The 25063-nt window shown below is 42.0% G+C and overlaps 1 long non-coding RNA gene across 1 annotated transcript in view; it reads left to right on the top strand.

The window, feature by feature from the left end:
* LOC121669423 overlaps nucleotides 1–23975 on the top strand; it is a 32176-nt gene extending 8201 nt beyond the window's left edge. The window contains exons 2-3 of the long non-coding RNA XR_006017758.1: nucleotides 15495–17214; nucleotides 23706–23975. This is a non-coding gene — a long non-coding RNA (uncharacterized LOC121669423). The remainder of the gene's footprint in view (nucleotides 1–15494; nucleotides 17215–23705) is intronic.
* Nucleotides 23976–25063: the final 1088 nt, after the last annotated feature.

The following is a 25063-nucleotide window of genomic DNA, read 5'->3' as shown; positions in this document are numbered from 1 at the left end:
ATTCTAATGCCTGGTGATACGCTCTGATCTTTGTTTGTTTACTTGTCCTGTCTGACTGGAAATGATGTTTTGGCAACAGCCTGCTATTTACTGTGGCACAACAGCCCTAAACATCCTTTAAGACATGCTGAGGCTTAGCTGGCCAAATTCTTACGCTGGCCTTTCAACTCTCATTGAGAGCCAAGTGCCTAGCTTGATACATGCTTTTCAAAAATCCCAGCTTCTGGGTTTTGGTAACATTTTTTCAAATATCTATTTTTAAACCTCCCTTCCATCTACCACTTGAACCCAGTCAGTGCTGTACAGCCTCCCGATGCTACTGGGAAAAGCTTTTACATGAATGTTCACTAAACTCTAGTAAGTGAAATAATAAACCATATATCAAATAATGAAGTATTGCTATTGCTGTTCCCGTCTCCTTCTTGCATGAGAACATCGATGCACCAGCAGATTGCTTTTAGGATTATTAGTTTGTGTGTGCACTGCTTCCGCCTGCAATTCCTTAGTTAAACAGGCTGTTCTGAACAGTGCTTCTGCTCCCCAAGTAAACAGGAGTCCAAAGGGCAAGGAAGCCACATCCACAACTAACAATCTCTGTGGAAGGTAGAAGTCCTTTTAAAAACTGATGGATTAGATTCAATCTACTTCAATAGGCACTCACCAGCAATAGTCCAAGTTAATTTTACAGCTGACAGCTTAAAAGGTTGGGTGAATAATCTGTCCTCTCAAAAGGGAAAACTTCCTTTTTCTGAAAGATCCTGAACTTCCCAGAGTGCATCCATACAGATATAAGTTGTTGCAACAGCTTTACAGGTTATGAAAACAAGGAATCGTTTGTTACTTTCTATACTTGTCCTCTTTACTCACTGCTGAAGAGCAGAGTAATTCCAAGGCACACCTTGCAGAAGGGCGATGGCTCCGTGAACTATGTTCTCTGCCAGAGGTGATGTGGCTTTGCAGTCTTTTCGTCCCCAGGAGTGCCTGGCAGAGGAGCTGTACCTGTCACCTCTTTTCTAGTTGAGAGATTAAGCACATAACTCCTTCCAGGTCAATACTATATGTAGTTCTATAGCAGTACAGTTGCTCAAATTAACTGTGTCACTGCAAAACCTCTCTTTTTTGGCAAGAAATAACAGTGTCCAGTGAGAATGGAAACAGGAAGAGAATAGAGTGAGGGGGAAACGGATATCAGGGCATAGCAGAAAATTATTGCCTTATTTCTCCACAAAACTCATACCTCCAGGTGACACCAAAGCAAGGAAATAAAGATTTAAAGCAGCTGATAAGGAATAAAACAAACTGTCCCAAACATGAAATCAGGAGGTCAAAAGGAAGAAAACTTTGAAAGTAGGGGTTTTTTCTTGTTGAAGGAGCATTGTTGCTACTGCACTCAGCAGAGGTAAGACTCATTCTGCAGCTGCAAGCACTGCAGGAGAGGCCATAAACACATTGCATGGGTTTTCTGTCAGACTGTGCTGTCATCTTTGACAAAGCAGGCAGTGCTGAGGCTTTCTGCTAGGACTAAGATCTTCACTCCCAGTCACTGGCTTTTTTGTGCTAATGCACTCTAAGAGAGACACTTAATGACAGACGAAGGGAAAACAATCATTGTCATGAGAGTACTCACCATGCCCATCTACTGCAACGATGTGACCAGCCTTGCCTGGGTCCCAGGCAGGTGGGCGTCTTGTAGTTTCAAAGCAGTGTGCCCTTTTGAATGATTTCTAATCCCTGTAGCTGAGGAAAGCAGGAGATAATGGAGGATGTGCTTATGCTTCTCAGTGATTATCAGAGGGAATTATAATGGAGCATTTTCAAAATTAATTCATTTCCTATATCCAGCATACTTAATTAATCTGGGGAATAAAACTGATTAAGTTTCTCTTCTAGAAATCGTATTCTTTCTTCACCAGAACTTGATCTTGCTTTTACTATTAATATGTGGTTTGGTGAGATAACTGCGACCCAATTTATATGATTTGTTGCAGCATCAATCTTACCTAGTCTATAAGCCAGTTCTGATTCTACAAGGAGTATGTATCTCCAGGATGCAGCAAGTCTTTGTCTAAAGGTAGATGATTCAAAAATTAAAGTTAAAACCATGAATATGTTGATCTGAGTAGCCAAGAGATTCTGATTAACTATCAAAATTGTATTTGCTGCTCTCCTTCTCAAGAGGTCCTCAGGTTTTAACTTGCCCAGGTCTTAAGATACAGAAAAATTAATCTTGATTGCTGTCTGCATGCTCATTAGAAGTTTCGATTTTCTAAACAAGCCTTATAGATAAGAGAAATAATTTAGATTTTTCTTTAGCGGATTAAAGACTTGATGGAGTAACTCTCTCCCTTTCTTGTATGCACTGGCCTTTCTGATGTGGTGTTGTATAAAAGCATGGGCTGAGGTAGAAGTTAAGATGGGCATAGGCAAAAGAAAAGCAAGAGCTTTAGCAGAGAAACAGAAGAGGTGAGGAATTTATTTAGCAGTAATTGGTGGTGCTATTCCTTTCTAGAGAGTCACTGCCAAGAAGATTCCCTAATTTGCCTCCCCTTGTTCCTCAGCCCTCCTCCTCCGGACACAGAAGACTGCCATCCACGTCCTGTTACTTCTATAACCCATTTATCCACAAATGTGGGCCATGTTCCCTCTTGGTATCCCACTAGCTACAGCACTTGCTTTGGCCACGTGAGCTTTACTGCCTCACCTAAGCTCTGGGAGAATACGCTGAAAGATAACTTTAGCCAACAGATAACCTTGCTCTCAGGAGGCCCTGACAGGCCCCCTGCCCTTCCCAGACATCAGCAGATAGCCACAATGCATTCTCTAGGAGACACTCATGGATTAGTACAGCTAGTAAGGAAGTAGCAGCGGCCTAAATGCAGTGCGAAGTCTGATCTTGCTTCCAGCCAACTATAAATAATTGCAGTCATCTCTATTTCTCTGATTTAATTTCACTTCAACTACAGCAGCACCACCTTTAAGAGTCTGGCTGCCAACCTCATGACAGTGGGTTTTTTCTTTGCAGAAGAACTTGCATTTGCGTCACAAGCGGGAAAGACTCTAAGCTTTTTTTAAGATGAAATATGGTTGGATCCTGAAAAATGATCCAAAAGTTCCCTAAAGAATCATAACCCAGAAGGTGGGAGGGGTGGGGCAGAGAACACATGATTTCTAAGTTCTTCTCATGATCTTTGAACACCTGGCAGAGCCAGAAGGGGTTTGAGGAGCTTTTGACACTTTAGAGGTCACAGACTTTCATTCAGTCCTTTGTCATCTTTAACTTGGGTCACAAATCAACATTCAAGATGCATGAGGTAAAGAAGGAACACCTTGAATTTTTGAGTTCCTGCCACTGCTAAAGCTGTTCAGTGACTGAAACCCTGACCCTAAAAGCCTGGCCTGACCAGACAGTGCTGTTTGGACAAGGAAAGTCTGCCCAGGTGCTTTTAATTACCAGGAAAGTAGTTTTCCAGAAATAGCTTGCTGGCTGTTTGCCAGATCTATTTCTTCCGACAGGAAAAGCAAAATGTAAACATCCAGCACTTCATAACAGACCACAGAAATCCCTCTCCAACTGGAGCAGGACTCTGGAAAGACTGTGCTATCCTCTTGTCTCCTAACCCTGGGCTACCTCCTAAACAGAATTATCCCACACACCTTAGCAGCTTGCCATGGGGAGATTGCGGGAGTTCCCTCAGGCTGCAGGAGACATTGCAGTGCTGAGGAATCCACTAGGTCTTGGTACAGAAATATTGCTTGGGAGAGCAGATCAAACAGGGAGCTACTGCCATGCAAACGCTTATAAAGCCCTTGGGTACTGCCGAGAGAGACCAGTCCCGCCCAGCTGCCTCTGAGTGGCAAAACTGGGCCCATCTGAAACTGATTGAGAAGGGTGTTCTCATTTAGTCCTGTCTTTGGCATTTATTTCTTCTTCAAACCTACTACTGTGGCTGCTGACAGCTTTTCCTGGACTTCAGAACTTTTTAGTTATGTGGTACTGTGCTTACTGGTGATACAGGTATAGAGGTACCTTATGGTATCTCATATGTTGTAACATCTGCAAAGGCAGCTCTTTAGGGAGTATTTCACTTTCCCTTTCCTTGATCTGTGCCTGGGAATGTCTTACAGGAGGCAGACCCCTGAGAAAAGTATCTCCTGATAACTCTAAGCATATGGGGAGGTAACAAAGTGTATTTTCTGGGTTCCGTCACCTATGCACAACACTCTGGCAGGAAGAAGATGAGACAGAGAATGTTACAGTGAATAAATAGAGCTTCGCTCTTTGCAGTAGCTGCCAGGCAGCTCATGGCTCCAATTCTCCCTTTGCATCCTTGTTCCCTGCCGGCACAGCATCTGTGCTGAGTCTTTCAGCATTCAAAGTTCCCTATTTCTGGAACCTTTAGCCAAACTAAATGACAAGAGATACATTCTTATTAGTGCTCTAGTTTCTAGTTTGGCAATTTTTGGAAGACATCCAGAGGACATGTTAAAGGATAAGGAAATGGTGTGGTTTCATTACTCAGATATTCCTCTTAATTCCACTGATGCCTTGGGATTATGAGGAGCAAAGTTTCTTTGCTGGTAAGTGCTACACAAATATGTAGGATAACATTTGCAATAAGGAGATGATGGAGAGAAGGGGAGACACCAATAAGGGAAGTTGTTTAGAGATGGCACAGTAAGTGCTTAAGGAGCTTGCCCAAGGTTGAAGAAAGAGATTGTGTGAGAGCCAGAAACAATGTCTGCTGAGTCATAAAACACGAGTTTACTCATCTGAATTTTTTCCCATTGCATAAATACCAAGGAACTCGTCTGCAATGTAACACACACAAGTTGCTTAAATGCAACTGAACTCAGTAAACAGAGGGTGGTTTCATGAGCTTAAAGAAAGGAAGACCTTCATCTTACAGAGGGTGAAAAATAAATTACTTCTTTGCAAGGAAGGCATTGGCTGGGCAGTGTCACTATTGTGCTTGGTTCCAACAGGGAGATGACTCAGAAGTGCTGACACTGATGCTGCTGTTGGTCTCCCTTGCACATCTGACTTCCTTGCTTTGGGCAGTTTTTGCAACTGCACCCATCCTCCACAGGTCTCCAGCCCATTTAAAGTCTCCACAACCATCCCCATTCAGAGTCTCCATAGCCACAGTTGGATCAGGAGGGAGCTGTGTGGAAATACTGCTGTCTGCTACGTGTACAATGCCAGGGGAGGCTTCCAGCTCAATGAAGTCCTTGCAATTTACAGTAAAGAGAGGCTGGAAGAGGACGTCAGGAGGGAATTGCGTTGCAGAGCACTGCAGCTTGAATTGGGAATTTCTCCTCTAGAGACCAGTTGTGAAAAAAACAAAAAAGGATCATCTTGCTTCCTCTTCACAAGAGGTCACGCAAGGCAGAGAGTTGGTGTCAGCCCCAGCCAGATGAAATTAGCAAGAATTAGCAAAAAATCCAGTGTCTGTAAGTAACCTTTGTAAAAATTAAGACCCTTATATGGCACCAAATAATGCAAAGGAGAGCTTCCCAAAGAGGACTTTGGAAAACATGAGCACAGTGCCATGGGCAAACAAACAGCTAATTCAGTCACTAAAGAGATCTGATGCTTTCTGGGGAGGCTCTGGGAACTGAAGAGGTGGTATGATACAGGGTGGTAAAGAAAGAATCAAAGCCGGAGCAGAGGGTCCCATTGTATAGGAAAAAAGCTCCATTTGGCCAGAGTCTGACTGTCTGCCCTGTCAGCCTCTGATCTGGCAGAGTTCTGTCAGCTCTTTCTTTAACTTGCATTATTTACCCAATTTGTTGAAGACAATGTGGCTGCATCTGGGCTTGAGTATAACACACAAACTAAATGCTCTGCTGCACTGCTGCCTTGAAGTGCTTCCCAAAAACACTAGAATGAGCCTCTCTGGCATTGCCTACACTACAGTTTTGCTAAACATTTCCCACCATGACATCAGCTGTCATGGAGAGACAGCAACAGTGTGGACTCTTGAGCAAAGCAGACTTCGAATTTGCATATTAAAAGTCTGAGTCCACGAGAAAAGATTTTTAGAAGGCTTAAATGTATTAGGAGCTTAGCTAGCATTGATTTGCCCATTCTAGAAAGAAAATCTGTACCTCAGAATACATCTATAAGTTTCTAGAAAAGTTATTTGACTTTCAAAGTAGCACCTGTTCTCATCTCCAGTGGGACTTGCACATGTCCAGAACTTATGAAAAAGCAAAATATTCCTCTGTAGGAGGCCAAACCTAAACATTTATTAACGTAACTTTAAACATCTACATTTTCAAGATGTTGACCTTCCTCTAAAATATTATTTTACTAACCAATTTTTCTCATTATCTAAAAGTTGTTCATGCAGTGCTGTTTAATAAGTTGGGTGTGAAATAGGTCACACCAAAATTGTGAAATTAGGTGAATTCACACCCAATAGGTGGAGTGTGAAAATGAAGACTATGTTAAAACAAACCTAAAAAAAAAAATTATTGAAAATTTTGGTCTGTTTGGGTGGTTCCTGCAATTTGTCTTTTTGTAAAACAGCTTCTTGCCTGAGGAAAAATTTAAATGCTCTTAGTTTTTGAATATTGTCCAATGAAAATTTCTGAAGGTTATTTTTTTCCATTTGAGAACAGAAACATGTCTGCTCCATGGTCCCCTGCCCACAGCTGTTAAAAGATATGTAAAAGCACAGAAAGGAGCCCAACCCAAAACAGTAGTTATTAAACTTCCCCCTTCCTCTTATTTTGCAATAACAGTTCAGAAACATGCACAGTTAACTTTTCATCATGAAAACTATTCTCATCTAAGTTGCTAATACACCCATGGAACTGATAAGCTAAGAATATTTCCTGTTTTTTTATTATTTCCACTATTTATTTCCATGCCAAGCAGAAGCATGTTCTCTACCCACTTTGAAATTCATACTCAAAGATGCATTACCTGTAGAAAGGCAGACTTTAGGAGGTTATTTTTCTTCTTTATTTTTGTTCTAGCTAATGCTTTGCTGGTTATAGAAAGATGTTCAAGAATCTGATCACTCAGAGTGCTCTGAAAGAACTTTTATTAGTAACAACCAAGGCTAATAGGCCAAGGCAGCGCATAAACAAGAAATTTCTTCTTTTAACATCAGGATCCCTGAACAAAGGGATCTCCTGATCTTCTGAACTGTAATGCAGAGCACTCAGCTTTCTGTATGTTGCCTGCAAAAGTTGCTCTAACTTCCTGACAGGAAAATGATGCCAGACTGACTTCATAAATCACCTAAAAATGGTTTGAGCTCTTCTGAAAACTGGAAATTACATGGCTATTCTTAATACTCTTATAAATATTACTAATATTCTCTTTTAATAGGCTGCTAAGAAAATTCTGTATTGTCTTCCTCTGGTAGCTTTTACTGAAGCAGCATTCTGCAGGTCCTTACTACATAAGCAGACTTCTTACTCCAACACACTTTGGTAGTGGCAGGAAGAGGATTTGGAGCACAGACACCCACAACACTTGTCACAGGACCCTGAGAGGACTTCTGTGAGTGGGAGCTCTGTTTCTGCTCAACTCTGCTGCTCTTCAGTCTCATGAGCATTGCTGGTGTTGGCCTTGCTCGAGTGAACTGTCCCCCAGATGACTCCCTGCATTTGAGCATGAAGCCACCCAGCCTTGCCATCCCAGGGACCGTGGTGTGCCACCTCAGGGCTGTGTTACTTGGGATTTGACCAGTTTGGTAGGACTGGCCACACCGGGTCTCAACCAAGTGAATAAGTGACAGCTCCGCTACTGTGGCAGGTGCTTGTGTTCTGCAGGAAGTGAGGCCTGAGAGATGACATCAAATCTCCTGTTAGTCTGATATCCTCTAAATGACAATGACCAGTAGCAGCAGCCTCGGGAAGAAAAGGAGAAGAGAATAACTCCATGCTAAGCATGTAGTAATGGTTTCCCAGAGTCTTGCCAGCAGGTTTTCTGCAGCATCCAGTCTGCAGCTCAGGGTTCTAGGATGTGAAAATACAGGAGTTTGTAGTGCATCTGCATGGTTAGATCCTGGCACTGACACTTTTCTGTGTGAAAGAACACAATTCGAGAAGAAGCAAAATACAGATGTTTCTTTCTTCAAAAGTTAAATCAGGCTGTTAAATACCAGAATCACTTAATGTAAGCCTGGGGGATTTTATGGGAAAAGGAACTAAAGAGCAAGAAAGAGGGAACTTACCAGCCTGCCCTGAACTCATATTCCCTTGTCTGCACCCCACCCATTTGACACTGTTGAGCTGAACTGGTATCAATAGCATGATAAACTGCAAACTGGGTGAGGTTATGCCAGTAGTACAGGCAGTCATCCCTTCTTAGCAAAACCATTTTCAGAGGAACAAGAGGAAGGACTAGGAAGACCTTTATAAAGTGCACAAGTATATCAGTGCTTTTATGGCTTGGTTACTGGAAGCCCTACACATGTTTCAGTTGATAAGGCAATCACAAGGTTTTCATTCTCATCTGAATAAGAATATTTAATCTTTGCAGCATAAAGTCCCATGTGCTAAATTAAATTTCCTGCCAGCTCAGCAAACAGTTTTGCTACTTTGAACTGCATTGTGCATGATTTCCTTTCATCACAGGATGCATTCTGTCTTGAGCATCAACAGCCAAGAGGGAAAAGCCAAGTCTGCTCCAGCACAAGCATCAGCATGCTGTGGTATTCAGAACAACCATGCACCAGCAAGCAGCTGGGTGGGATGCAGATGACCAAGCAGAGGCACCTGTAATGGGGACGAGTGTGTCTGAACGAGGCACTGCAGGCTACTTTAACTGTCCACGGACATAAAAGGCTACTTGGTGGCACAGTGCAGCCTATCTGATGGAAGTGCCTGGTCAGACACCATCCTAAAAGTGCCTCTTTCTCTGCATTGGTTTTCAAGGATGTGTGGAAAATTAGCTCAGGTGTAGACAGCCACATTGCAAATCTCTGTGATCAGGAGGGAAGAATCTGACTTCCAGTTTCCCCCCATTTCTAGGTAATAGAAGCCTTTGCCACAGTAGATTTGGGGAGGCTTCTCTAGGTCGCCTCCTGCAGCTCACTCATCTATGAGTATGTTTCAGAATGCTTCATGCTTATAGGCTAAATTTTGCCATTTCATTCCTGAGTTACCTGAAAACCTAAAACAGAGAAAAATGGTCATATTTTTCTTCCAAGGGAAGAGAAGGAAGAGGGGGAGAAATTATGGCATTATAGCAAAAGCAGAGGTGTTTTTTTCACATCATATACCCTCAACAAATTGAAAACATTGCATCTTGATAAAGTTCACCAAATGTCTGTGCTGATTTTGTAACAAAGTTTTATCTGGTTTAATTCTTGGTTAAACTTTGCTTATTTGCATTTTTGCTATGTAAGAGTGGGTGACAGTTGTGATTACAAAGACTTTCAACAAACAGAATGGATGCTACAGTACGAAGCAAAAGGGAGACTGGGGTCTCCCGTTGTTAGGGAACAGAAATTCAGTTGCCTTTTGGTTAACTCCATCCACAGCTCAGCCCCTTTCCAGCTTTTCTTGCATCATTTGGAGTTCATAGCATTTTAGAGATTTGCTGACATAAGTTCAAAAGTACAGGAATTTTGGCTATTAAAATCAAACTCAAAAATACACTTTTCTTTGTTCGACCACTGAAATTGACAGGAAGATGAGTTTGACATACAAATCTCAATTCCTCAGTATCTCAAAGCCTAGCCTTACTTGACCAGAGTAACTGAACATATCTGAAGAGAAAAAGCTTCATCTGCTATAAGAAGGAATTAAATGTGTATAAACAGACACTAGGTTTTGGCAGGCTATTCTCTTTCCCAATCCTCAGTATTTCCCCAATTACTATACAGCCCAGTCATTCTACATAAGTTGTTTTTATTAACACTATAAGAGGCCATCTGTCTGCAAACACCCAGTCAAATAATAGAAACCAACAGAAGAATAATCAAATTCAACTACTGACAGATCGAAAAGATTTGTGTGCAGAATAAATATTTACTTTTTTAGGCACTTCAATATAATTCTGGGAGTTTTCCAAGCATTTATCATTTCAGGGTGGCAGGGAACGGTAACAATTCTTTCTCCACCCACTTCAAGAATTTTTACTTTCAATCACCAAAGATGATGTAACACGAGGCCTTTCCAATCTGCATCATGTTGTCACACCCTCAAAATACTGAGCATGCTGTGATTGTTACAAGCTCATAAAAAAAAAAAAAACCAAACAACCAAACCAGCACATTTTGAACTCCAAAATTTTGACTCTTAGAGGTGTCTCATCCAAAAGATCAGAGTTGCTCCACAAAACTGTGGCTGCAAAAATGGGCTGTTTCTCTGAATGGGTCCTCTGAATCAATGTAGATGGATTTGGTTTAGCAATCAAAACTAAAATACTTGGATTAACTGTACAGTTTCTGTTGAGAACTCTCCCACCAGGCAGCTTTTCCAACCACTCTGCCCCCAGCCTGCAGGGGGTTGTGACCCGTATGACACAAGTTGCTATATTTTCTAGCAATGGCCAGCAGGTTGTTCTATGCAGCATCCCCATTCTTCTTCTTCTTCTTCCTTGTTTTCAATGGAAATATTAAATAGGACAAACAATGCTGATTTAATACTGAAGCACTTAAAGGAAGCTTCTTTGCAAATTGGTGTGTTAAAAAAAAAAAAATTAAAATAGTTTCTTCTCCCAGGTAACAAATGATAGGTTGAGAGGAAACGACCTCAAGTTATGCTGGGGCAATAAAGATTGGATATTAGGAAAAATTTATTCACCAGAAAGGTTATCAAGCAATGGAACAGGCTACCCAGGGAAATGGTTGAGTCATCATCCCTGGAAGTGTTCAAAAGCATATGGATGTGGCACTTGGGGACATGGTTTAGTGGTGAACCACAGCTGGCTTTACAATCTTTAAGGTCTTTCCCAACCTTGACAGCCCTGATATTGTGCTGTTATTCCCCTCCATCCAAAGTTTCCTTGGGGACTGAGAGATTGAAAAGACCAACTAGGCAGTTGCAATATGTCTCTGAGCAATGAGTGTAACAAAATGCATGCAAGGGTGGAAGAGAGTGGTTTCCCTTCATGTTCAAGAGTCTAAGAAATGATAGCGATCCAATAGTGTGTAGCTGTTTTCCAGCTGCTCCTCAGCCTCCATGTTTCACCACTGCTCATCCTCATGCCTGAGAGAGAGGAATACCCCCCTACCCGGGGGCAGTTACTGCACTGTGTACAGACAGCTGTACAGCTCTGCACGTCCCACTTTGCCACATGCAGGCTACAGCTCCCAGCCTGTCAGGAGGGCTTGTGTCTGGCCCTGATGCTGGAAGGAAAACATCCAGCTATGTTGCAAGCACGCGTGATTGCTCTGTTACCTTGATTTTCACCGACTTGCCTCAGAACTGAATTTGCCTCAGTGGCCATAATGATTCTAACCTGTAATTGTGGGTTTTAAATAAGGTGTCAAAAATGTATCAAAAGCAGCTGAGCACAATGAAAGCCAATTAAATTTGATGATGAAAGATCTAAAGAGTTTTGTGAAAATAGACTAGATTGCCTCTTGAATGATTATCTCTGCTTGAATACAGAGATGCTTTAAATAAAGCTTGGCTTTCTCAGAAAATTTTGCCTTCAAAATAAATTTCTGGTTTTTAAGAAAATGAAATTACAGGAGGGATATCTTTTTATAAGTATCTTACACTGCAGAGTTGTGCTATACTGAGAACAATACCACAGTAACTAAAAAGGTACACATGTAGCAGGTTTGTATAAAAAAATTCCATGAATGTTTGCAATACGGTCTGAAGTACTATCATTACTGCTTAGGGAACAAAAACTTTTCACCAGGGATAACTACAGCTGCCAAAAATCAACTATTATGTAATAGCTGGGGGGGAAAAAAAAGAGTGAAAGGGGGAGAGGAAAAAAACTCCCACTCTCCATCTCCTCATGGTCCCTGGAGTATCTATGCAGACCAGATGTTAGGAGGGAAGGATGTGCTTGTACTGCCTGCTACACAATAAATGATTATGCCTTTTGCAATAGGGTAAGTAGAGAGGTGTCAGAAATGCTGGGGTACTCATTCTCATGGAAAGCAATGGGCAGGATGAACCCCCTGTTCTTAATTGTAGGTCTCACCTTCAGAGGATGAGGGGCCAGCTCCTGTCTGGGATGTTTGGTAAATTAACTCCTCTCTTTTTGTGCCTTGGCCACCTCAATGATGGCTTAAGCCAAATTGCAGCTATGCATTATTTGGAGTCATGTTAAAAATTGACTCATTAATTTTAAAATCACAGCAGTCATGGTAATAGACATTATTTATTATACATTGCTGTACAGTAAGATAGTTGTTATAAAATACATTTGTATCTGCTTTGCAGATAAAAAAAAGTGCATTTGGAAAACAGTTCTCCAATGACAAAAACTCCACTAATAAAACATATTCCACTTCCTGCTTAGGCTATACTGTTCTAAGGCACTTACCACCCACATAGCTCAGCAGAGTGAAGGCAGTGAACTTCAGAACTTCAGAGGGACCAGCAATAAAAAAGGCTCTTCAGCTGTTAAAGCCACACACCATTTTGCTGGGCCTGAGAAAAGGATGGACAAGTAGCAGGAGAGTTAATGTCAGGAAATAATAATAACACTAATACTTCACTAATTACTCTTTTCCTCTGCACTCGATCAAAAGTGAGATTAGGAGTGCAACTAACCAAAAAATAAACCCCCAAAAATTTATGTTAAGAATAAGAGGATACATCTGTTTCCTGCCTTAGCCAGATCTGCTCACCCCTGCCATCAGAATAGCTACACTGAGACGTGAAGTTCCGAAGATTAAAGCTGAGGGCCACTATTTTTGCTCAGAAGAGCTCCAGAATATGCGTAAGAGTAGTTTATTATGTCATCTCTGCCTGTGACAATGCAGAAGTGCTGCCAAACGGGGAAACTCCTAATTGTGGAAAGCTCATTTGAGTGAATGCAAGTAAGAGATTAAGGATTAAATACCTGTCCCAAAAGAGTTCTTTATGCCATTTCTGGAAGTCAAAAAGATGAGCTTGCCATGGATTTAAGTAAGCACAGCGCTGACATTTGGCTTTAGAAGGACTTTGCCAGTTTGTCCAATGTGTCTCAGCTCCTACAGTGGAAAGTCTTTTCAGAATTTTAGATCTGGAAAAGAGACATTTTGAAAATGGACTCCTTCATTTAATTTTTCATTTACATACTTCCAGTTTTGGCCTGCTGGCAAGATTTCTTAAAAGATGAAAATTGCTAGCAAAAACTATCAGAGTGGGTATAGCTAGTCACACTGACAACTTATAACCATCTGTCACTGGTTACTCATGAGTGGTTGGAGTCCCCTTTGTGCTAAGCACTTCATGTATGCATAGCAAATGAGAAAGTGCCTGCCCCAAATAGCTCAGAACAGACAGAGCTAAGATTTGCCTAAGACTGCAAGATGTACATGGCAGAATTGGGAAATGAGCCCAGGTTCTCTCATTTCAAATCCAATTCCAATTCATCTTTCTAGATGAAATGGATTGGAACCTGTCCTATGTCTGTATGGAAAAAAGTTCTGCACCACTGACAAATACACACAGGGTTTTGGTAGTCTGTGGCTAAACACAGGAGGATATCCTGATGCTGTGAAGGAAAAGGCTAAATTATTGTTTAAGCTGAATGAAGGTGGAGGCTCTGATACTGCCCATACTGTTCAGAGTGACAGCAGCAGAAATAATCACTTTATTTCACACAGGCTTCTCTCCCTGTGAAGCCTCCTGTCCTAAAGGAAATAACGGTGTGGGTTTTGTCATCCTTTTACCCCCTTCCCTAATATGAACCCCATGACTTTTTGTCATTCTAGCAACTTTTTATCTTCAAAATGCCTGAACCAGGTTTCTACAAACCAGAAAAATATTTGCAATCATTTTTAGTTGTCTTGTTTGGGTTTTAGTGGGTTTTTCATCCAATATCTGAGAATCTGATTGGACAGAGCTCTGAGTGGGGAGGAAGAAAGGGAGAAAAGATCCCTGCTCAAATAAACAGCCTGTTCCTGCTCCTCTTTGCCCAAAAGATCTGCTAATATCACAGCATCTTTGTTGTAGATCTGCATAACATCTTGAACCATTAATATACAGCACCTGGTGTTACTGCACTCCTAACTCCCACATTCAGTCAGATGGAACAAATCCCAGCCCAGGGATATTCCTGGATTACTGGTATATATGCCCCATCTCTGGCAGTATTCAAGGCCAGGTTGGATGGAGCTCTGAGCTACTTGGTCTAGTGAAAGATGTCTCTGCCCATAGCAGGGGGATTGGAATGAGATGCTCGTGAAGGTCCCTTCCAACCCAAACCATTCTATGCTTCCATTGGAGGCTCAGAGCCTGGGAGGTGCAGGAAGTCCAGAGAAGCCATGTGCAGGAGTTGCAGGAATTGGTGCAGCGATTCCTTCTATAGCAGGCAAACAGCAGGAGCTGTCATGTGCCCAAGGAGACATGTCTCTGTTTGTCCTACTGATCTGCAACCAGGTCTGCTTCTCACAGTCATTCCACGCAGGAACAGAGGTCACAGCTACTGCTGCAGGCCAGGAGCTGTGGCAGTGACCACGCAGCTGCTTTATGCTGTGTCTGCTTTAACTTTGTATCACCACCGATTCTGGAGCCCAGGCCTTCCTCGCACAGAGCTCTTCTGCCCCAGCTTTGCAAGGAATTAGTTTTTGGAACGAAAAGGCTCTTAATTGTAATGTAAATGAAGAACCATGGAAGGTAGTGCCTGGGTTTTTGACAGCATGATTCACAGTGGTTGCTTTCGTCCTTTCAATGGAAGCGATGTAATTAGGGAAAGCACAGTCAGATCGAGTTTGCCTTGCAGGAGGAGACAGAACTACAGTGATGAAGCACATAACAGAGCAGTGGAAAATCAGCCCTCCTCCACAGTTCATGCAGCACTCACAGTGTCAGCTTTGAACTATTCTGCAGTGTATTTTGAATAACACATTACATATATGCCTGGAATAAAACATAGGGACCTTAACACTACATTGATTGGATTTTGTAAGTGGTTAACTCATAAATCCTCTTAATGAAACAAATGCATCCAGGCTGAAGATTGAGGTTGGCTTTAGGATTTTTTTTTAAGTCACTACTGCCAAATTTTAACTGTAAGAGAAGGTGTTACATGTGCGGTTTCTAAAGTTACTGCTCAGCCTGCAATGAGATTATGGTATTGTTAAAATGAAGGAATTCCTGTTCTGTGGTGTTGGTTTTGGCTGATCCTGTATTGTGAGTTAACTTCATTTGATGTATTTTCTTTAGAACAAATTTCCTTCAATTCATCAGCAGAGGTTCAAGCTGCTCTGCTAAGAGTTTGTGACATTTTTTTGGAAGTAGTTATGAACTCACCAATGCAAAGTTAACAGATTGTCAGGAACACTCCCTTGGGAGTGACGTTTCTAATTTTTCTTTATCCTTTCTCTTTTGTTTATTCTCTTTTCCCTTTCAAGACTATATCTTTCCAGCCCAGAAAAACTGTTGTGTGGAGCTTTTGACACAATCCTAGAGAGCTGCAGAAGAAGCCAGACCAGAGAAGAACATTCTAATTATCCACTAGAATGGAGGCCTTGAGCAACAGATATTCAAGAGCAAACCTTCAGTCTGTTCCTGGCTTTCTCTCAGACTCGTTGGATAATCATAGTCAATTGATTACAGTGGGGTATTTCAGACCCAACCATAAAGACAACCAACAAATAATCAGTGGGGCAGTTGGTGCAGAACCAGCAGGTCACCTGGGGAATTACCTCTCCACAAAAATAGGTTTGTGTTCCTATGCTTCACAAAGGGCAGAAGCAGCCAACACATAGAGTAAAACTGGAATGAGCTCTTTGACAGAGTATTCTGGGTCATGACAAGAGTATGCCATTAATTGTTTAGTCAGGGGAAAGAGGTATGTGATTGTAGGTAACACAGCTAAGTCATCAGTCTTGGTAATTATAGGTAAGAAACCAGTATACTCAGCCAAGCAGTGGAGACAGATGGATTAAAATAATATGATGTCAATAAGAAAAAGAAGTGACAAATTCTTCTGTTTTCAAGCTAAAGAATGCTTGCAATTTATTTTGCTTTGAAGATCTTTGTATTTTATACAAATGGACCATTTTGAAAAATTCTAATTGGCTCACTTCATACAAATGCCTGTCCAAGTCTCTTCAAATCCTTTGAGAAAGGCAGAGGAGACTAGCAAGATGAAAAAAACAATGGAAACAGTTAATGAATGACCTTGTCTTATAGTCCTGTTCAAACATACACTTTCCTTAACAAGTGCAGTAAACTGCAACTTTGAATTGGATACGGAAAGAAATATCCCCCCTGAAAAGTAAGATTTAGCTTGGCCATGAAAGCTGTTCTCTTTAATGTGGCAACAACAGGAATACAAGAGCTTCACATTCCCCTTTTATATGTTTAACCTTTGACAAAAAGGTTAAACACTTTCCTCACAACTGACTCACATCAGGAAACACAAGAACTCCACTCTCCAGATGAAGCCTGGCTAGCTGAAAATGCAATGTCAGCATCCAAGTGCATTAAGACAAGGATTCCTTGTGCAGCTCCTAGTACTGCTACAGGGGCAGGAAGTGGGTCTTTTACAGACAGGAGGGAGATGAAATGGTGCCGGGAACAATAAGGAAGTTCAGGGTGGAGGGAGAATTAGTTCCAATTACAAACATCTCACTGAGATCTATTTTAAACATGTTGATATATTAAAACCCCCCTAGCAACACAGCAGGAAAGTTTACAAAACATTAAATGGAATACCTATGAAAGCTTTCCGTGTTTTCCATTCTTTGTCTTACAGATATTTTAGGGCTGGATTCTCATCTGGTGTCAATGTGCCTAATTCCCTTCACTTGGCTGATGAATGTAAGCTCAAGTTTGGCTGGATGTGTTGGTTTGTTCATTGGAAGACTGGTGGCCAAGCTCCTCAACTGTAGCAGCTCCAAAGTCAATCAATTCTGCAAGTACCTAATACGTCAAAAATTCAGGATGGGGGACCAGATAGGGCCATTGATTCTTAGTTCCCCAGCTGGCTAGAGATGTCCAACAGGATAAATCCAGGCCCTGTCAGGTGGGACAGAGTTGCCTATGGAGTGCTGAAGAATGAATGCTGGAGGAAATGAGGAAGTGCTGAGCAGGGACCCAGGATAAAGCACAAAGAAATGATCAGAGGTGAGTCCACGGGTGACTCCTCACCTTATCTTAATATTTGTAGGGGCCACCTACAAATCTTCCTCTTACAAATCACTTACATATCTTACTCTTACACAGGTAAGAGTGTATCTGCACACCCAGCATAGTTCAAACCCAGGAGTGCAGTCCCTCTACATGGAGCATGATGGGGAATGGGAAAAGAAGAGAAATTGTTAGGAACATGGCAGTCAGCACCTGGAAGCAAGGTCTACCTGCATCCATGGACAGACCATGGCTGGTATGACAGCCAGACAACAGAGATCCTGGAAAGGTCTTGGTGGGGGTAGATGGTGCTGCTGCCCTCCCCCATACTCTGTGAAGGAAAGTGGAATGTGAAGAACCAAGCACTGTTTTCAGGAGCAGATCCTCTCTGAGGTGACCCCTGAGCTTTCCATCTGCCCCAACTTAATCTCTCTCCTCTAGCCCTCACTGCTCTGTTCAACCTTCTTCCTTCTATATCTTGGTCTGACTCATTCTTCCCTGGCAGAGGAAAATCCACTAGAAATAGTCATAGTGCTCCAGGACTTTTTGCTCTGCCAGGCTTCCTAGCTGCTGCACCTTTCCGTGCTGCTCAGCCAACCCCACTGCCCTGCTCACCCTTCTCCTGACATCATATGGCCTCATGCAACCTGTGCTTTTGGTGGCAACAGCATGCAGGGGAACATTTCTCCTGCCTGAAGCCTGCATTTTAGGGTAGAAGGGTGAGCTGGCACCCCTTCTTGGCCTAGGACAGAAAAGCTCTTGCAAACCACAGCACAATGTAAGGAGCTTAGGAAACGGTCGTGGCCAAGTTCCTGGTTCCCTTCTGCACAGTGAGGCAATTGTGAAACTCTGTAGCTCAGCAAAGCATGGGATGGTGTCCCAGTGTTGTCCAATAGTACTCCCTCCAAGACAATATGCAGAGAGGATGTGAGGAAGAGGCCATTCCAGGACTCCCTTGACTCAGAAGGAACAGAATTGCTTGTCACAGCAGCACAGACCCCTTCAGCCAAGTTGGTGTGGATGCAGGATTCACAGCATATTAGGGCACGGAAATGGAGTCTTCTCTGGACTGAACCCACAAGGAGGTGATGCTAAACCATGAAATAAAATTATATAATAAAATCAGATCTCTAGGTGTCATCTGCCCAGCATATCTAGAGATTACAATGCTGTCCTGAAGGTCTGTCTCCTGCAGCCCTCATTATATGTGCAAAACAGCAAAGGATAAATCCTAGCTTCCGAACCTTGTGGGACTTCTCACTTTAAGGGAAGCAGAAACTGGCTCTTGATAAGTGATTCAATGTTTTGCTAAACATCAAAGCCATATAAATGAAAAGGAACTCTTCAGCATTTGAGGAGTATTCAAAAAAGAGAAATTTTCTTGGGCACTGGGATGAAGAGGTGAACAGGTATTGCCAGTACACCGATCTGCAGCACCCGTGGCATTGCATAGTGCTGACAGGGGACACAGCCACCACCTCGGTGTCCCCCAGCAGACCCACCCTGCAGTACCCTACAGGGTTACACTGGCTTTACAAATGGCACTGTGGTGGCAACCACCATATTCCAAAATCGTCACATACCCAGGCTCCAGCGTTTTGGTATCAGCTGTGCCCATCCTGCCCCTCTCACAAGGAGCGTTTTGAGCCAAATATTTTACAGGAAGCCCATAGCATCTGCCACAGAAATTGTCATAGTAACGCTGCGTTTCCTGCAGCTTGGTATACGATGCAGCAGGCACCAGGTGGCGATATCATTACAAGATTAGCTGCGACGTTACAAAATCATGTTGTAGTAGAAGTGTTAAAACTGTTTCCTAGACACTGTCATATATCATTATTGATCCAAAATGAAAATTTTATCACTCTCTAGCAACTGCCTGATTTGTCACGCACTGACTTCCTGATCCTCTGCAACAGGATGGGTTTGACCTTTAAAAGACCAAAAGGGAGCTTACGTCGGTGTGGGATAACTGACAGCTGTCAGCAGGAATTTCTGAGACAGATTCTGAGTGGGTTTGCTCGTGGTTTTGTGTGCACACGCACATGTGTGTTTCAAAGAGTCAGAATAACTTGTGAATGGGCAGAATGAACTCCTGCCCTGCTCGTGGAAATGGCAGGCACTGTGCACCACTGTACTTTGCAACAATTCTCTGCTGGGAGAGAAAGGGGGGGAAAGGAGTGGGTAGAACAGTCATGTAAGGGCTGACTCAGTGAACAAATGCTCACTTAGTGGAACAAGCAGAAGAAAGTAATAAGACAGTAAGGAACATCCCAGCTTGCTGGCTGGAATAGCTGGCACCAAGCACTCAGACCTGCAGCACTAATGGGCTCTCCAAGTCAGGATCAGGAGCAAACAGACCTCCGGCCTGTTTCTCCTCTCATCAGGAGCAGCAGATTAAAGTCAGCAGAGCTATTCTGACATACATTCCCATATCTGGTTGCCAGATGGGAAATAAGTAACACATTTTTAAGAGTGAGAGTGACTAACTATTGGAACAGACTAGCAGGGGAAGCAGCAGATTCTCTTGTTTCTGAGCCCAAACTGGATGCCTGCTTTGTGCAGGCTGTGTTTTAGGGAGACACACAAAGCTCATTGTGAAGACAGCAGCCTAAGATCTGTGATTAGAGAACATACTATTTAATCTGGCTCTTAATTCTATTAATCTGTAACAGAGTCTATAAGAGGAGAACTGGGCCCTGCATTATTGTTTCCCAAGTGGGTGTGTGGACCAAGCTTCTGGTGTATTTGCAATGCAGAATTCAAAGTTCAATTTTTTCATAACTCATCTACTGGTGTAATCATGTAATTTGAAATTCATATTAGCTCATCTAAAATGGTTATAATAGAAGTTAATTATCTTCCTGTTTTTTGGAATTAGTACCTTTGCTCTGATTTTGGGTAAGCAGGATAAAGCTTAATTTACAGGCAAAATCAGTGACCCCAACTCTTCTGTTTTATTCTTGCATTTCTGCTGGTTAATCCCACTTACGATTCCAGCCAAATTTCAGGAGATGGACAAAAATTGTTGAGGTAGAATTTTCCTCTCTCTGTAATAAAGTACAATTTTGAAAGTTCAAAATATATAATAGCAGTCTCAAAGATCCCTTTGCACATCAGCTCTTCCAGATGGCAAAGCCTGTGAGGTAGTTAAAAAACATTTCTTATCAAAAAGACATATCATTCTCTCCAAACAATTAATACAGTTTCAAAATGTTTGTCTTTGTGTCCTCACATGCATGAACTGTGGTACAAGAATATCCAATGAAGATGGGTCCATGCTACTGTAAATAGAAACTGGCAAAATTGATTCAAGAAACTTCATCAGCTGAGTTTTGTAAAAAGTTCCAGACGAACCAGCTTTTGATAAATGATCTAAATTGCACCTACACTTTCATTTCCTTTTCACAACAATGAACATGCCACCAGCCATAACGTTTTGCGCTGGCTCAATTACTCCTGATGGTCTGGTGCATGGAAGAGGTGAGATACAATATCTCTAAACTGTGACATTTTATTCTTGGTGTTTCATTATTATTCATTCAGTATTCATTGCAAGGCATCTCATCTTGATTAATGCAGTGAATATTCATGTGGATTTCCCTTTACTTCAATTAAAACTGTGTTATAATTCACAACTGGCATAACTAATTGAAGTAATGCTTTCTTTTTCAACCACATAATCTATTCATTACAAAAGTATGTAATAGTCTTATTGTCTGCTCATTAGGAAGTTTCATGAAAAGAATCGACCAGAACTCTGTTTCTTGAAATAAAAGAGATGAAAAGCTTATTTTCTTCTGCCATTTACATATATAGATGGATGTGAATATTTGTGAATTTCCCATTCACACATGTGCCCATCTCCATCTCCAAGCATCACTGCAGATAAAAAAAGGAACTATTCTGTTCAGAAAGCAGCGGCCCAGAGCAGTCCCAAGATACCTTACTGAACTATATGCAAGAGAGCACAGCACTTTGTGTCTGTCCATCCACAAGCTCCATTTCCAGCCACCGTGCCATTCTGCCCCCCATGTAAAACAGCTGAAGCTATTTGAGATCTCAGCTGCCTTCTACCTTTAGAGCTCAGCATAAAAGACACCTTCTGTACTGCTCTCAGGCAGACAAGGCTGAATCCCCAAAGGACTGACTGCACTAGAGCAGGCCAAAACACTTCTCTCTGCCACCACAGGACCCAGCCTGACAGTACTGGTGTTCAGAAAAAGCTGACTCCTTCCAAAACCTCAGCTTTGAGTCCCAAGTTCGTTTTTCAAATTTTGAGATCAGACAAAGATCCACGTAATTGATGTCATTCAGGGATTAAGTCATGTGCTATGGTCAATATGGTGAATGAGCCCCTGGTTTTGGTCCCTATTTTACAAAGTGCTGCAGAAAGTGGACTCTTCTGTTCTCAGAATTTCTACTCCTGCCTGCACATTTGCACTCTTGGGTCACTGCCCCTTTTCTTGAACAGTGTGGTTTTAACACTAAACCAAACTAAGCACTTCCTCACAGTACTCTTCTAGTTTTACCATCTCCGTTCTTTACATTGAACAGGATTTAAAAATTTGTTCCAAACCCATTTTTGTCACACTCTTGCACTGCACCAAAGTTAAAAGGTACATTTTCTGGGGTAGGCAGATACTCATTCTCTTTTCAGTTACTGGTGTGTTTTGTAAAGCACAAACAACAGACAGCTATTTCAGCAGAGCCCAGATTAAGCTGTGTTTTCCTGGAAAAATATATTACCAAGCAGTCACAAACACAGCTGTTTGGTTTTTGTTTTGGGTCAGGTGGTAGGAGATCTGAAATTAATTCAATCTCCGAGATTCAAATCCTGAATGAACATAAATAATATGAAAATCTACCACTTGGGAAATTATAGTATATGTTCATTTTTCACTGCCTCTCTTTTAGGAACAAATTCTACTTGCTATTACACCAATGTAAATTCACAGCAATAGCACTGGTGGTGATGTTGCACTGAAGTATAGCCTTGTATATCAAATTAGGGGATGGTCCTCCATCTAAAGCAGAAAGGCATTGTATGAAAAATGCTGATTACTTATTAACAGTGGAGTGCTGCAGGGTCACTACCAGCTGAGCTAATATGTATTTTCAAGTTCCTGAGGATCACTTACTAACAAAGCTTTTAAATACATTTTAAGATACAAATTTAAAAAATGGAAATCCTGAAGAAAGCATGTGTTGGTTTTTAGCATTTCTCCCCACTACTCTGAGAAATTTCTTCAAAATCCAGGAGAATGAGCTAGTCAGCTGTGTGATCTTTTGGACAAACCTCTGGCCCGAGGACCCCAGCAGCCAGACCCTACTGCCGCCCTGCCATGACCTCTCCTAACCTCACTCTCTGATCTCTCCATCCTGCCTCCTGTGCCTTGCTTAAACTTCAAGCCAGGAAAGTACCACTCTTTGGGGCAGTCTTGAAAATAAATCTCACAAGGGACTGAATGAAGCCTGTGTCAAAACACTTGGCTGGGGCTGGTGAGTGTACACTTTTGGGCCACAGTCCGTTTGGCCAGGGCTGGCCTCCAGGAGCCATGGCCAAGCTTTAGCTGTGCTGGCAGAGCCCCTTGCAGATACCTGTCCTACAAGGACTAAAGGAGTTTCCCTGAAAGCATTGCTACATCAGGGTGCCTTCCTCCCCATGCCTCCAGCCAAACACTGTACTATAAACCTGCCCTCAATCCATCTGCATCTTCCCATGAACACAACAGGAATCACTTACAGCTTTTCCCCACTGATGTAATAGAGAGAAGCTGGGCTCAGAGCCCTAAGCAGGACTACAATGGACCCCAGTATCACCAGGCAAAGGCGTGTGTGGTGGGACAGTAGCACAGCTAATGCAGAGCCACCCTCTCCAGTGCAGCGGCAGCTGCTCCACTTGGGACTCAAATCTGAAATCTTTGCAGTGCTGCTCTTTAACTAACAAATCAATCTCTCATACGGATCGAGCTGTTAATTAAAGAGGTTCCTTTATGCTCCAAAAATCTCATTTCAACATGCAAATCCTTCTCCTTGTTCTCTGTTCCCCTTCCACCTTGTCCTATCTTCACACCTTTGGCTCCTTATCTGAAATTGGCACCTAAGTTATTCTCTGTGAGGATGTAAGGGGGTCTTTCTCCTTCTGTACTATTTTTTTTTCCTTTTTGGAACTGCCCTTGCCATTTTGCAGAAAGTTCCCAACTCCAAAAGAACAGTGCATAACTGCTGTGGGTGTTATGTGAACGGAAATTACATGGTTTGGATTTTTACTTGAGAATTCCAGAAGGAGGCAAAATGTTGCAAATAACCTTCATAAATCATTTGAAACAAAGCTGAGGAAATGCCATCATGATTTCGCTCTCAATATCTAAAAAAGAAGTTCACAGTGTTCTATGACTCCTGTTAAGTAAGTATGTTTGCTTAAGATGTAATTGCAAAAGTACTGTGTTACTGTTTACATTTTCCATTTTGTATCTCCTGTCCAGGCACAGCTCACTGCTGGCAGCTCTTAATTTGTACTCTGCAGTACTTCATCATCCAAAAAACAGTCCCTCTGGGGCTATGGAATAAATGGCTGGAGGGAGATAGGTACGAACCAAAACGTCTGGGGAAGGCTGGAGCGAAAAGCTGGTGACATCTATGGAGCTGTGGAGTTACTGCAGTTTCCTTTGCCCTCCCCTTTCCTCAGTCATTCGGGATAGGAAACAACCCTTTACTCGGCGTGGGATTCCACACTTAAAACACCGGTCTGCTTATCTGTTGTCCTGTACTGCCTCACACATTTATTGATGTCCATGCAAAATCCTGCATAAGCAGATTAATGTTTTTTAAGGCATGCTCTTTTCAGATGGACAGCCAGAGAGCAAAGAACCTGGCTTGTTTAGTCCAAGTCAGTGACGAGTATTGACTGGGGAGGAGATACATTCTCTACTGTAAAACACCAGTTTTAGTAACCAACTTCAAGGAAACAAAGTAAATTTTACCAATCAGAGATGTAGTTTCAGGACAGCAGCAGATATCTTGTTATATCAACCTTTGACACCCAAAGAGAGGCTGAAATGAGATTTGAAAACAAAAACAACAACACTTAGAGCACAACAGTAAAGTTTAGGAGTTTCTGATCATTCCCCTTACTGATCTGCCACTAGGCTTAAAGGTGGGATAGTGGATGAGCTGCTTTTGAGCTGTTTTGTGAGCATATGCAGTTAAAAAATCCTCTCTTGCATCATTGGTTTTATATGAGGAAAATAGTTGTTTACAGTCAAGTCTGTTTACTTGCATTTCTCCCAAGTAAATTTTATACTGTTCAATAAAAGCTCACCTGTCTTCATAAAAAGATAAATTTTACATATTTACTTTGTAAAAGCAATAACAGCACATCTCACATTAATTTCAAGGTGTTAGAAATAATTTATTTACCTTCTTACACCTATTTTTACTTCCGTATTTATTGCTTAGCTGCCCCAGGAGGGTTTGGGTTCCAATACATCTATTTAGTGAGAAATGGCCTCAGTCTGGGTGCCCTGATACAAGACAGAGAGAAAAACTATTATCATCCTTTTTTCTTACTAGAAGGAACTGAGGGACATGGTAATTTGCTCATACACTCCAAAGGTCTACGTCAGAGATGGAATTTTAATTTGGATCTCTTGAGTCTCTTGCAGTGCCATTTCTAGTGTCTCAGTGCAAGCAGACTTGCATTTCTGTCACATTTCTGAAGGCAGAGGGCCTCACACAGGCTTCCTTCAGCTTCCATGTATGACTGCAATGCCTCTGAGAGTTGCTCTGAGTGACAGGAGGCGCTTTCTTTCCCTGCTGGCAAGATAAGTGTGTTTATTATTTT

Source organism: Corvus kubaryi, unplaced genomic scaffold (genome assembly GCF_017639235.1).
Source record: "Corvus kubaryi isolate FWS band 111438036 unplaced genomic scaffold, C.kubaryi_AGA036_p1.0 37392, whole genome shotgun sequence".
Classification (NCBI taxonomy): domain Eukaryota; kingdom Metazoa; phylum Chordata; class Aves; order Passeriformes; family Corvidae; genus Corvus; species Corvus kubaryi.
This window is presented reverse-complemented; position numbering and strand designations above follow the sequence as displayed.